Raw genomic sequence first — 11,945 nt, 5'->3', positions numbered from 1 at the left:
TGCAGAACAAGATGTTATGAACGCTTGGCAGGCACGTTTCGATGACTACTCCCTCGTTCAGTGCGGCATGCTTTACAGCCTAGAGCCGGGGCTCCAAAAGCGTTTTGAGAGACATGGAGCATATGAGATGTTCGAAGAGCTGAAAATGGTTTTCCAAGCTCATGCCCGGGTCGAGAGATATGAAGTCTCCGACAAATTCTTCAGCTGTAAGATGGAGGAAAACAGTTCTGTCAGTGAGCACATACTCACTATGTCTGGGTTGCATAACCGCCTGACTCAGCTGGGAGTTAATCTCCCGGATGATGCGGTCATTGACAGAATCCTCCAGTCGCTTCCACCAAGCTACAAGAGCTTTGTGATGAACTTCAATATGCAGGGGATGGAAAAGACCATTCCCGAAGTATTTGCTATGCTGAAATCAGCAGAGGTAGAAGTCAGGAAGGAACATCAAGTGTTGATGGTCAATAAAACCACAAAGTTCAAGAAAGGCAAGGGTAAAAAGAACTTCAAGAAGGACGGCAAGGAGGTTGCCGAGCCCGGCAAGCAAGCTGCCGGGAAGAAGCCAAAGAATGGACCCAAGCCCGAGACTGAGTGCTTTTATTGCAAGGGAAGCGGTCACTGGAAGCGGAACTGCCCTAAGTACTTAGCGGATAAGAAGGCCGGCAAAACAAAAGGTATATGTGATATACATGTAATTGATGTGTACCTTACTAGTGCCCGTAGTGGCTCCTGGGTATTTGATACCGGTGCAGTTGCTCACATTTGTAACTCAAAGCAGGGGCTGCGGAATAAGCGGAAACTAGCAAAGGACGAGGTGACGATGCGCGTCGGGAATGGTTCCAAGGTCAATGTGATCGCCGTCGGCACGCTGCCTCTGCATCTCCCTTCGGGATTAGTTTTAAACCTTAATAATTGTTATTTAGTGCCAGCTTTGAGCATGAACATTGTATCGGGATCTCGTTTAATTCGAGATGGCTACTCTTTTAAATCTGAGAATAATGGTTGTTCCATTTTTATGAGAGATATGTTTTATGGTCATGCTCCTATGGTGAATGGTTTATTCTTTATGAATCTCGAACGTGATGCTACACATGTTCATAATGTGAGTACCAAAAGAAGTAAGGTTGATAATGATAGTCCCACATACTTGTGGCACTGCCGCCTTGGTCACATAGGTGTCAAACGCATGAAGAAGCTCCATGCTGATGGACTTTTAGAGTCTCTTGATTATGAATCATTTGACACGTGCGAACCATGCCTTATGGGTAAAATGACCAAGACTCCGTTCTCAGGAACAATGGAGCGAGCAACCGACTTATTGGAAATCATACATACTGATGTGTGCGGTCCGATGAGTGTTGAGGCTCGCGGTGGCTATCGTTATGTTCTCACTCTCACTGATGATTTAAGTAGGTATGGGTATATCTACTTAATGAAACACAAGTCTGAAACCTTTGAAAAGTTCAAGGAATTTCAGAGTGAGGTTGAAAATCAACGTGACAGGAAAATCAAGTTTCTACGATCAGATCGTGGAGGAGAATACTTGAGTCACGAGTTTGGGGCACACTTAAGAAAATGTGGAATAGTTTCACAACTCACGCCGCCTGGAACACCTCAGCGTAATGGTGTGTCCGAACGTCGTAATCGCACTCTGTTAGATATGGTGCGATCTATGATGTCTCTTACCGATTTACCACTTTCTTTTTGGGGCTATGCTTTAGAGACTGCCGCATTCACTTTAAATAGGGCTCCGTCGAAATCCGTTGAGACGACACCGTATGAATTATGGTTTGGAAAAAAACCTAAGCTGTCGTTTCTAAAAGTTTGGGGATGCGATGCTTATGTCAAGAAACTTCAACCTAAAAAGCTCGAACCCAAGTCGGAAAAATGCGTCTTCATAGGATACCCAAAAGAAACTATTGGGTACACCTTCTACCTCAGATCCGAAGGCAAGATCTTTGTTGCCAAGAATGGGTCCTTTCTGGAGAAAGAGTTTCTCTCGAAAGAAGTAAGTGGGAGGAAAGTAGAGCTTGATGAAGTATTACCTCTTGAACCGGAAAATGGCGCAACTCAAGAAAATGTTCCTGAGGTGCCTGCACCGACTAGAGAGGAAGTTAATGAAAATGATCAAGATACTTCTGATCAAGCCCCTACTGAAATTCGAAGGTCCACAAGGACACGTTCCGCACCAGAGTGGTACGGCAGCCCTGTCTTGGAAATCATGCTGTTAGACAATGGTGAACCTTCGAACTATGAAGAAGCGATGGCAGGCCCGGATTCCGACAAATGGCTGGAAGCCATGAAATCCGAGATAGGATCCATGTATGAAAACAAAGTATGGACTTTGACTGACTTGCCCGTTGAGCGGCGAGCCATAGAAAATAAATGGATCTATAAGAGGAAGACAGACGCGGATGGTAATGTGACCATCTATAAAGCTCAGCTTGTCGCTAAGGGTTATCGACAAGTTCAAGGGGTTGACTACGATGAGACTTTCTCACCGGTAGCGAAGCTGAAGTCCGTCCGAATCATGTTAGCAATTGCCGCATTCTATGATTACGAAATATGGCAAATGGACGTCAAAACGGCATTCCTTAATGGTTTACTTAAGGAAGAATTGTATATGATACAGCCGGAAGGTTTTGTCGATCCTAAGAATGCTGACAAAGTATGCAAGCTCCAACGCTCGATTTATGGGCTGGTGCAAGCATCTCGGAGTTGGAACATTCGCTTTGATGAGATGATCAAAGCGTTTGGGTTTACACAGACTTATGGAGAAGCCTGCGTTTACAAGAAAGTGAGTGGGAGCTCTGTAGCATTTCTCATATTATATGTAGATGACATACTGTTGATGGGAAATGATATAGAACTCTTGGACAGCATCAAGGCCTACTTGAATAAAAGTTTTTCAATGAAGGACCTTGGAGAAGCTGCTTATATATTAGGCATCAAAATCTATAGAGATAGATCGAGACGCCTCATAGGTCTTTCACAAAGCACATACCTTGATAAGATATTGAAGAAGTTCAATATGGATCAATCCAAGAAGGGGTTCTTGCCTGTGTTACAAGGTGTGAAATTGAGCTCAGCTCAATGTCCGACCACGGCAGAAGATAATAGAAGAGATGAGCGTCATCCCCTATGCCTCAGCCATAGGTTCTATTATGTATGCCATGCTGTGTACCAGACCTGATGTTAACCTTGCCGTCAGTTTGGTAGGAAGGTACCAAAGTAATCCCGGCAAGGAACACTGGACAGCGGTCAAGAATATCCTAAAATACCTGAAAAGGACTAAGGAAATGTTTCTCGTTTATGGAGGTGACGAAGAGCTCGTCGTAAAGGGTTACGTCGACGCTAGCTTCGACACAGATCTGGATGACTCTAAGTCACAAACCGGATACGTGTATATTTTGAATGGTGGGGCAGTAAGCTGGTGCAGTTGCAAGCAGAGCGTCGTGGCGGGATCTACATGTGAAGCGGAGTACATGGCAGCCTCGGAGGCAGCACATGAAGCAATATGGGTGAAGGAGTTCATCACCGACCTAGGAGTCATACCCAATGCGTCGGGGCCGATCAAGCTCTTCTGTGACAACACTGGAGCTATTGCACTTGCCAAGGAGCCCAGGTTTCACAAGAAGACAAGGCACATCAAGCGTCGCTTCAACTCCATTCGTGAAAATGTTCAAGATGGAGACATAGAGATTTGTAAAGTACATACGGACCTGAATGTAGCAGATCCGTTGACTAAACCTCTCCCTAGAGCAAAACATGATCAACACCAGAATTCCATGGGTGTTCGATTCATCACAATGTAACTAGATTATTGACTCTAGTGCAAGTGGGAGACTGTTGGAAATATGCCCTAGAGGCAATAATAAAAGCATTATTATTATATTTCCTTGTTCATGATAATTGTCTTTATTCATGCTATAATTGTGTTATCCGGAAATCGTAATACATGTGTGAATAACAGACACCAACATGTCCCTAGTGAGCCTCTAGTTGACTAGCTCGTTGATCAACAGATAGTCATGGTTTCCTGACTATGGACACTGGATGTCATTGATAACGAGATCACATCATTGGGAGAATGATGTGATGGACAAGACCCAATCCTAAACATAGCACAAGATCGTATAGTTCGTTTGCTAGAGTTTTGCAATGTCAAAGTATCTTTTCCTTAGACCATGAGATCGTGTAACTCCCGGATACCGTAGGAGTGCTTTGGGTATGCCAAACGTCACAACGTAACTGGGTGACTATAAAGGTAGACTACGGGCATCTCCGAAAGTGTCTGTTGGGTGACATGGATCAAGACTGGGATTTGTCACTCCGTATGACGGAGAGGTATCACTGGGCCCACTCGGTAATGCATCATCATAATGAGCTCAGAGTGTCCAAGTGTCTGGTCACGGGATCATGCATTACAGTACGAGTAAAGTGACTTGCCGGTAACGAGATTGAACGAGGTATTGGGATACCGACGATCGAATCTCGGGCAAGTAACATATCGATAGACAAAGGGAATAGTGTACGGGATTGATTAAATCCTCGACATCGTGGTTCATCCGATGAGATCATCGTGGAGCATGTGGGAGCCAACATGGGTATCCAGATCCCGCTGTTGGTTACTGACCGGAGAGTCGTCTCGGTCATGTCTGCTTGTCTCCCGAACCCGTAGGGTCTACACACTTAAGGTTCGGTGACGCTAGGGTTATGAAGATATGTATATGCAGAAACCCGAATGTTGTTCGGAGTCCCGGATGAGATCCCGGACGTCACGAGGAGTTCCGGAATGGTCCGGAGGTAAAGAATTATATATAGGAAGTGCTATTTCGGGCATCGGGACAAGTTTCGGGGTTATCAGTATTGTACCGGGACCACCGGAAGGGTCCCGGGGGTCCACCGGGTGGGGCCACCTGTCCCAGGGGGCCACATGGGCTGTAGGGGGTGCGCCTTGGCCTAGATGGGCCAAGGGCACCAGCCCCTGTAGGCCCATGCGCCTAGGGTTTCCCCCTAGGAGGAGTCCTAGTGGTGGAAGGCACCCCTAGGTGCCTTGGGGGGGAGGGAAACCTCCCCTAGGCCGCCGCCCCCCTAGTAGATCTCATCTACTAGGGCCGGCCACCCCCCCTTGGCACCCCTATATATAGTGGGGGAGAGGAGGGACTTGATACACCAGCCCCTGGCGCCTCCATCTCCCCCCGTTACGTCTCTCCCTCGTAGTCTCGGCGAAGCCCTGCTGCTGTGACGCCCTGCATCCACCACCACGCCGTCGTGCTGCTGGATCTTCATCAACCTCTCCTTCCCCCTTGCTGGATCAAGAAGGAGGAGACGTCTCCCGTCCCGTACGTGTGTTGAACGCGGAGGTGCCGTCCGTTCGGCGCTGGTCATCGGTGATTTGGATCACGTCGAGTACGACTACATCATCACCGTTCTTTTGAACGCTTCCGCTCGCGATCTACAAAGGTATGTAGATGCATCTAATCACTCGTTGCTAGATGAACTCCTAGATGATCTTGGTGAAACGAGTAGGAAAATTTTTGTTTTCTGCAACGTTCCCCAACACGGCGGTGACCAGCGGCGGCGGCGGCGGCGGCGGCTGGTGACGGCGGCGTGAAGAGGCGGCGGCGGCGGCAGCGGCGCGGAGGCGCGGCGGTGGCGGCGGCGGCGGCTAGGGTTAGGATCGTGCTGCAATAGATATCATTTAAAAGGACAAGTTATGGGCTGTGCAATCTCGATGTATTGATCGGTGCACCAGGCACGTATATATAAGTACAGAGGTGAGCCACAACCTTATAACTATACAAAGAAACAGGAGGTGGGCCCTACACACATATACACGTACACAATATACTCAACAATCATGTCATGGCACCGTCCGTCAGGTCTTCTTCTTCTTCAACGGCACGGCCTCCAGTCCGCCGCGCGGAGCTCTGACGACCTCGTAAGGGACGTACGTGCCCATCAGCTTGTCCCACGCCACGAAGAACAGCTGCGCGTAGTTGCAGCGGCCACCACGAATCTGGTGGTGGACGTCGTGGTAGGCCGTGTTGTTGCGGAACAGGAGATGCAGCGGGTTGCCCGGGACAAGCACGCCGGAGTGGTCGTCGACGGCCTTGAGAGTCGCGAACGAGAAGAAGGCGGCGGCCGTCAGGGGCGCCATCCCCGTCACGGCCAGCGCCAGCGCGCCGCCGGCCGTGTCCAGTACGAGGCCCTCCAGCGGGTGGTTGTACTGGGCGCCGTAGGCGTACGGCGCCACCAGCCGGTGGTGCCAGGAGTGGACATGGCGGTACAGCAGGCCGCTGCTGTGCATCAGGCGGTGCCACCCGTACTGCCACGTGTCGAGGACCACCATGGCGACCACGAACTGGCAGCAGACGACGGCAATGGCAGGAGTGGCGGCGCCGGCAACCCGGCGATCTTCTCACTTCACCTGCGTTCAGTTTAACTTCCTTTAGTTCAGTTGCACTGCCACCTGAGTAGCTAGCATCGATGAATGCGGTACCGCTGCACTTACATGGAAGACGGCGAAGGCTATCGCCGCCTGGAGAACGTGCTGGAGGAGGACGGTGGATCACGACCGGCTTGGGGACGAGGTTCCTGAGCTCCTCCTCCTCCCTCGAGTGGAGCCTGTGATCAGCCAGTACACGGCCGAGCACCGTGTACACACCGGCGGCGACCCAGTACACGATGATCGGCGCGAGTATGGCCACCACCTCCTCGGAGGGCAGCGCCATTCGCGCGTCGTGGAGTCTCCGGAGCGATGGATCGATGGTCAGCTGGGTTGCAGTGGGGTCTATGGAGAGATGGATCGATAGTCAGCTGGGTTGCAGTGAGGGTTGCCTCCGAAAAATTGGGCATTTATAAGCTGATGAGGATGTCAACCGGCAGCCAGCAGGAGAAAACGTGAACAGCGACGGCATGCAAGTGCAATCACGGAAGTATGTTTAGTACGTTGGCGTGCCTTGATTATCTAGGCCAGTCATTTCCTTTGGGATAATCCCTGATGGGTTCTATCTGGGGGGTTGTAGGCCTGTAGCTGATGAAAGTCCTCTTCTACTCGCCAGCACAGATACCCCTACTGTGAGCAGTAAATTTAATAAAAATAGAAAAATTATAAAAAACTGAATTTTTTGGCAACCATTGTTGAAATCTTCGAGTGCTTGCAAAGCTTCATCATGGAATGACATTCACGGAACTCGTAGCAAAAAGAAAAAATAGCATTCCACAAATGACAATCCGTCATGCTGGTGTCATTTCTAGATAAGCATTCTTTGGACACAAGGAAGTGTTCTTCTTTTTAACTATGCCATTTTCGTCACAGGCGGAAGCACGAAAAAGGTCTATTATCTAAGAGCATCTTTGACCGATCCCTTATGAAGTTTTAGAGGTTTGAGATTTTATGACACGAAGGGGTGTTTTAGAGGAGAAAAGTTTTATGACTGATCCCTTATAAAAAAAATTTAACTATGCTGTTTTCATCACAAGCGAAACACGAAAGAGGTCTATTATATATCCGAGAGCATCTTTGACCGATCCTTTATAAACCGATCAGACTAGTAGGAGCGGTCAAGGAAGTGGTTTTTCTATTAAATTGTGTGATTTTCCGTGTAGTTTTCTTTGGATCAGTTCTATTAGAAAAAAACTGATGAAGTATGTGAACAACATGTCGTTTGATGTAGTAATTGAGCAGTGAAGTTTAACTCGATGACCCAAAAGTAAATGAATTTGTGTTACAAAAATTTGAAGGAGTTACGTTTTGGAGCTCAGTTAGGAACCGCAATTTTTTTGTGGAGCAAATACAAGAAGTTGAAGGATAAGAGGCAGGCTATAGAGGCCTAAATTACAAGGGGTCGGTTAGAGATGCTCTGATGCACACCAAAAGAGAATTATGTCTATCTAGCAATAGCAAATGCAACTGCTAGTGCCATTCCTAGATAAGCATTCCCTGGACACAAGGAAGTGCATACTGGAAGAGGTCTGTCAACCAATCCACGCCAAAAGAGAAGTCTGTTTAACTAGCAGTAGCAAGTGCCATTTCTGGATAAGCATCTCTTGCACACAAGGGGCTGTCATATACGTGCTGGGCCGACAAACCCGGTTTGCTGCTGGCTAGCTGCATGCATGCAGCGCAGCTGCGATCAACAGAGCGGAAGGAGGTGGAGTCATTCGATTTGCGTACGCTTTTCTCCGCGTGTCGAGAACTTGATGGGATCTAGCTACTCGCTTTGGACTTCATCTTTATACGGAGTACAACTGAAAGTTGCTGTAAGTTGCAGACAGAGAGCAGGCGTGATGGGGTGGATCGTTGTCCGTTTCTGCAGAAAAGTGTAACCGAAGCAGAGTATGTTGCTATTATCCACCGGACGCGGAGTTTCTCAGCCCGAGCTCATCGAGCTTGGGTGAGCTCGGGTGAACAGTAAAATCGAAAATAATTTAAAAAATTCTAAATTTTTTTGTAACGAATATTGACAAAAAAATTAAGTGGTTGCAAAAATTCGTCCTCGAATCACATTCCTGAAAGACATGGCAAAAAAAATTGAAACTTTGAAAATGCTACTTTCAAAAGCATTTTGGAGCACCGATTTTGTTTCTTTTTTTTGCCACGCCTTCTAGGAATGTTTATCACAAAAGCATTCTGATTCCATGATGAACTTTTGCAAGGCCTTAAAATTTTTGTCAATGTTCATCACAAAAAAAAATTCAGATTTCTTTCAATTTTTTATTTTTATTTTACTTTTCACCCGAGCTCATTTGAGCTCGGGAGCAGAAGGACACTTACGTGATCCACCACAATTTAGGGGAGTATAAAGGAGTGGGGAAACAAATTAAAAGAGGTAAAGAAATTGTGAAGGAAATTTAAAAAGGTAAATAGGGGCACAAATTTGCTTAAATTGGGCAAAAACGCAAAAAAAAACTGCTAAATGGGATAAATGATGTAACAAACATGAAACTATTTTTTGAAAAGAAGGTTGAAACTTGAAAGCCCCGGCCTCTGCATCAAAAGATGCACACAAGACATTAAACAATGGGGTAACAAAATGAAATTCACTCTATATATTAAAACAAAAACTATAATTGGTGAGGGTACCCTATACGAGTAGTTAGTTGGAGGCTCGGAGCAATGATGGCACTTGTTACTTGCACAGTTGCACCTTGCCATGTTACTTGCAAGGCCAGAAATGGCTTTGTTCTCCCTGAGAGACCATTGTCGTCTGAACATGCGCGCCGGGAGCTCCTACTGGGCGCCTTCATCGCCAATTAGCAACACGTGCACCCTTTCATGGGTCGGCCCAATAACGCGAGCAGCGCTTGGTCAGCAAATCGATCGTTGGACTGGTATACATGATCGACTGTTAACCATTCCCCAAGGCCCATTGACCGTTGACTCTTCAGGATAAAGTTCACACAAAAAAAAGTTCATAAATTTGAAAAACCTCGTTAATCTGAAAAAAAATCATAAAGTTTTGAAAAGAATTTCATGAATTTGAAAAAGTTCACCAAAACCGGTTAGCAAAAACTAAAATTTTCATGGATTTGAAAAAGAGTTAATGAAAATTTTAAATAAGTTCACCAAAAAAGTTAATAGTTTTGAAAAAAGTTTGTGGAAATTTAAGAAGTTCACTAAAAAAGTTTGTGAAGGAAAAAACTGGTCTGGAAGCTACCAGAAGTTTCCCAAAACCGGTTGGAAAGCTTCCCAAAACCGGAGCAAAAAATCACGTTGTTTCGCTTCCCAAAACCGACCCATTTTCTACGATCTTGAGAGGGAGGGGTGGGGGGAGGGAGTGTGCGCCCGTTTGCGCAACACCTTTAGACGGCACAATTGGCGCCAAATAGGGATTGGGCTAGGACGCACAATTCACAGATCAAAAACCTCTAGTTGCTTTGGACCACGGCCACGGGGTGCTCGCTCGTGCCAACGATGGTATGATTCAATGCGGGCGCGAACATAACCATTTCCTATTCGAGACTTGTTGTGTTGGTTAACATCTTAACAGTATGCACCGTCCACATTGTAGCTCTCGATCGTCCATAGTGCGCTTGCCCATATAGCATTTCCTTCACCGGTTTGTGGGAACCTTTTCTAGAATGGTTCTTCTCTGGTTTTTTGGGGGCAAGTTTTTTTTTCATGTTTCATTTCTATTTTTTTTCGTCTTCTTATCGTTTTCATTTTTTGTGATTGTTTTTTTTATCCGTGAACATTTCAAATCCGTGATCATTTTTCAAATCTAAAAACTTTTCCAAAATTCTTTAACATTTTTTTAGACCCGCAAAAAATTTCAAATCCGAAAACATATATTTTGAATATGTGAAATCCGCAAAGTTTTCTCGAAATTATGAAAAATATGAAATCCGTGAAACTATTTTCTAATTCATTTTTTAGATAACACAAACAATTTCAACTCCATTGACATATTTCAAATCTGTGAACATCTACTATAAATCTATGAACATTTTAAAATTTTGATTTTTTTTTCAAATCCATGAACATTTTCAAATTCATTTTTTTAAATCTGTGAAGTTTATTTTGAATCCATTAATATTTTTCAAATTGAACTTTTTCTGAATCCACAATCTTCTTTCAGATCCATGAATGTTTTTCAAATATGCGAACATATTTAAAAATCATGATTTTTTTCAAGGACATGATCTTTTTGCAAATTTGCCAACTGTCACCAAATGCACAAACTTTTTTCAAAATTGAGATCACTTTTTGAAATGCAAGAACTTTTTTTCAAATCCTCAAACTTTTTTAACAAACCTATGGACTTTTTCAAATCTAAGTTCTGTGAAAATCAACAATCAATGGTCAACGGGCAACCGGTGAACCATAAAATCGATCCAAGTGATGGGATGCAAACAAGTGGCTTGCATCTCGGCCCAACCCACGCGGAGGGCTGCATGATCGCCAGCTAGCTTTACTGGCGCAAAGAGCGCTGATTAGGAGCTCTAATATACTAGTAAATGGCACGTGCCGTGCATGTGTAGAGATAGTTATAAACACACATATCGTGTGTCATTTCAAGTGTCATGATTTGAACTATCATGGCTGGAGTCGCACAACCCATCAATTAATTAATCATTAATAGTTATAAAGGTATAAAGAATTTAATAGTATAGCTGTGCAATATTAGATTTAAACAATTTAGAACACTGAAAGAAAAAGGGTACCCTCTTTATCCTCAATTTAATAAAATTTAACACGTCCTAGCTTGAGAAATGGATAGAGTACGATGTGCAAGCTATTCATCATTATAAATAAAATTACTATTTAAACATTGATTGTTGAGTTGTGCGAAAGTAATTAAAAAATTACTATATAAATAAAATTACTATTTAAACATCACAGTTCCACTGTTTTGTTGTTAGAAATTTTTACAAATTTATTCCAAAAAATAAGGATAATAATACTTGTAAAAAATTATATGAGAAAGTAATTAAAAGCTTATTCGCAAAAAAAAGTAATTAAAAGCTATTTAGCTGTACCACATATGACGTTTTTAATTTATTTGTCATTCTTTAATCGGTTAAATTGCTTCCGCCAGCGGAAAATCATTTCAGGCTTCTGTGCCTATGCACAGGCTGCATCATCTGCCATCGCCATGCTTTTAATCTCTCTCATCACAATGCCTACTTTTTTTACAGCGTCATCACGATGCCTACTTGATAGCTTTGCTAGCCTCTAGTATTATTACTCTACTCTACTACTACTTGCATTGTATTGTAGGGGGGTGCCTCAAGCAAGTACTCATGGGACTGCGCTAGAAATTTCTCAATGGTACTGGCAGAATCATGTGCGCATCTATCAACTTTTCTGAGAATGGCAGACCAGCATAGGGAAGGCACAACGCGAATCCCTGTGATGTGGGCCATCAGATTGACATATCCAATGGTTCAAATGCAGCCACGTAGTCCTCTAGCACAAGCCATTAAAGATGAACCGT

General features: G+C 44.7%; 1 pseudogene; it reads right to left on the bottom strand.

Moving 5' to 3' along the window:
* Nucleotides 1-5,881: 5,881 nt before the first annotated feature.
* Nucleotides 5,882-6,737, bottom strand: LOC123138944 (sphinganine C4-monooxygenase 1-like; annotated as a pseudogene).
* Nucleotides 6,738-11,945: the final 5,208 nt, after the last annotated feature.

This window comes from Triticum aestivum, chromosome 6B (assembly GCF_018294505.1).
Source record: "Triticum aestivum cultivar Chinese Spring chromosome 6B, IWGSC CS RefSeq v2.1, whole genome shotgun sequence".
Classification (NCBI taxonomy): domain Eukaryota; kingdom Viridiplantae; phylum Streptophyta; class Magnoliopsida; order Poales; family Poaceae; genus Triticum; species Triticum aestivum.
This window is presented reverse-complemented; position numbering and strand designations above follow the sequence as displayed.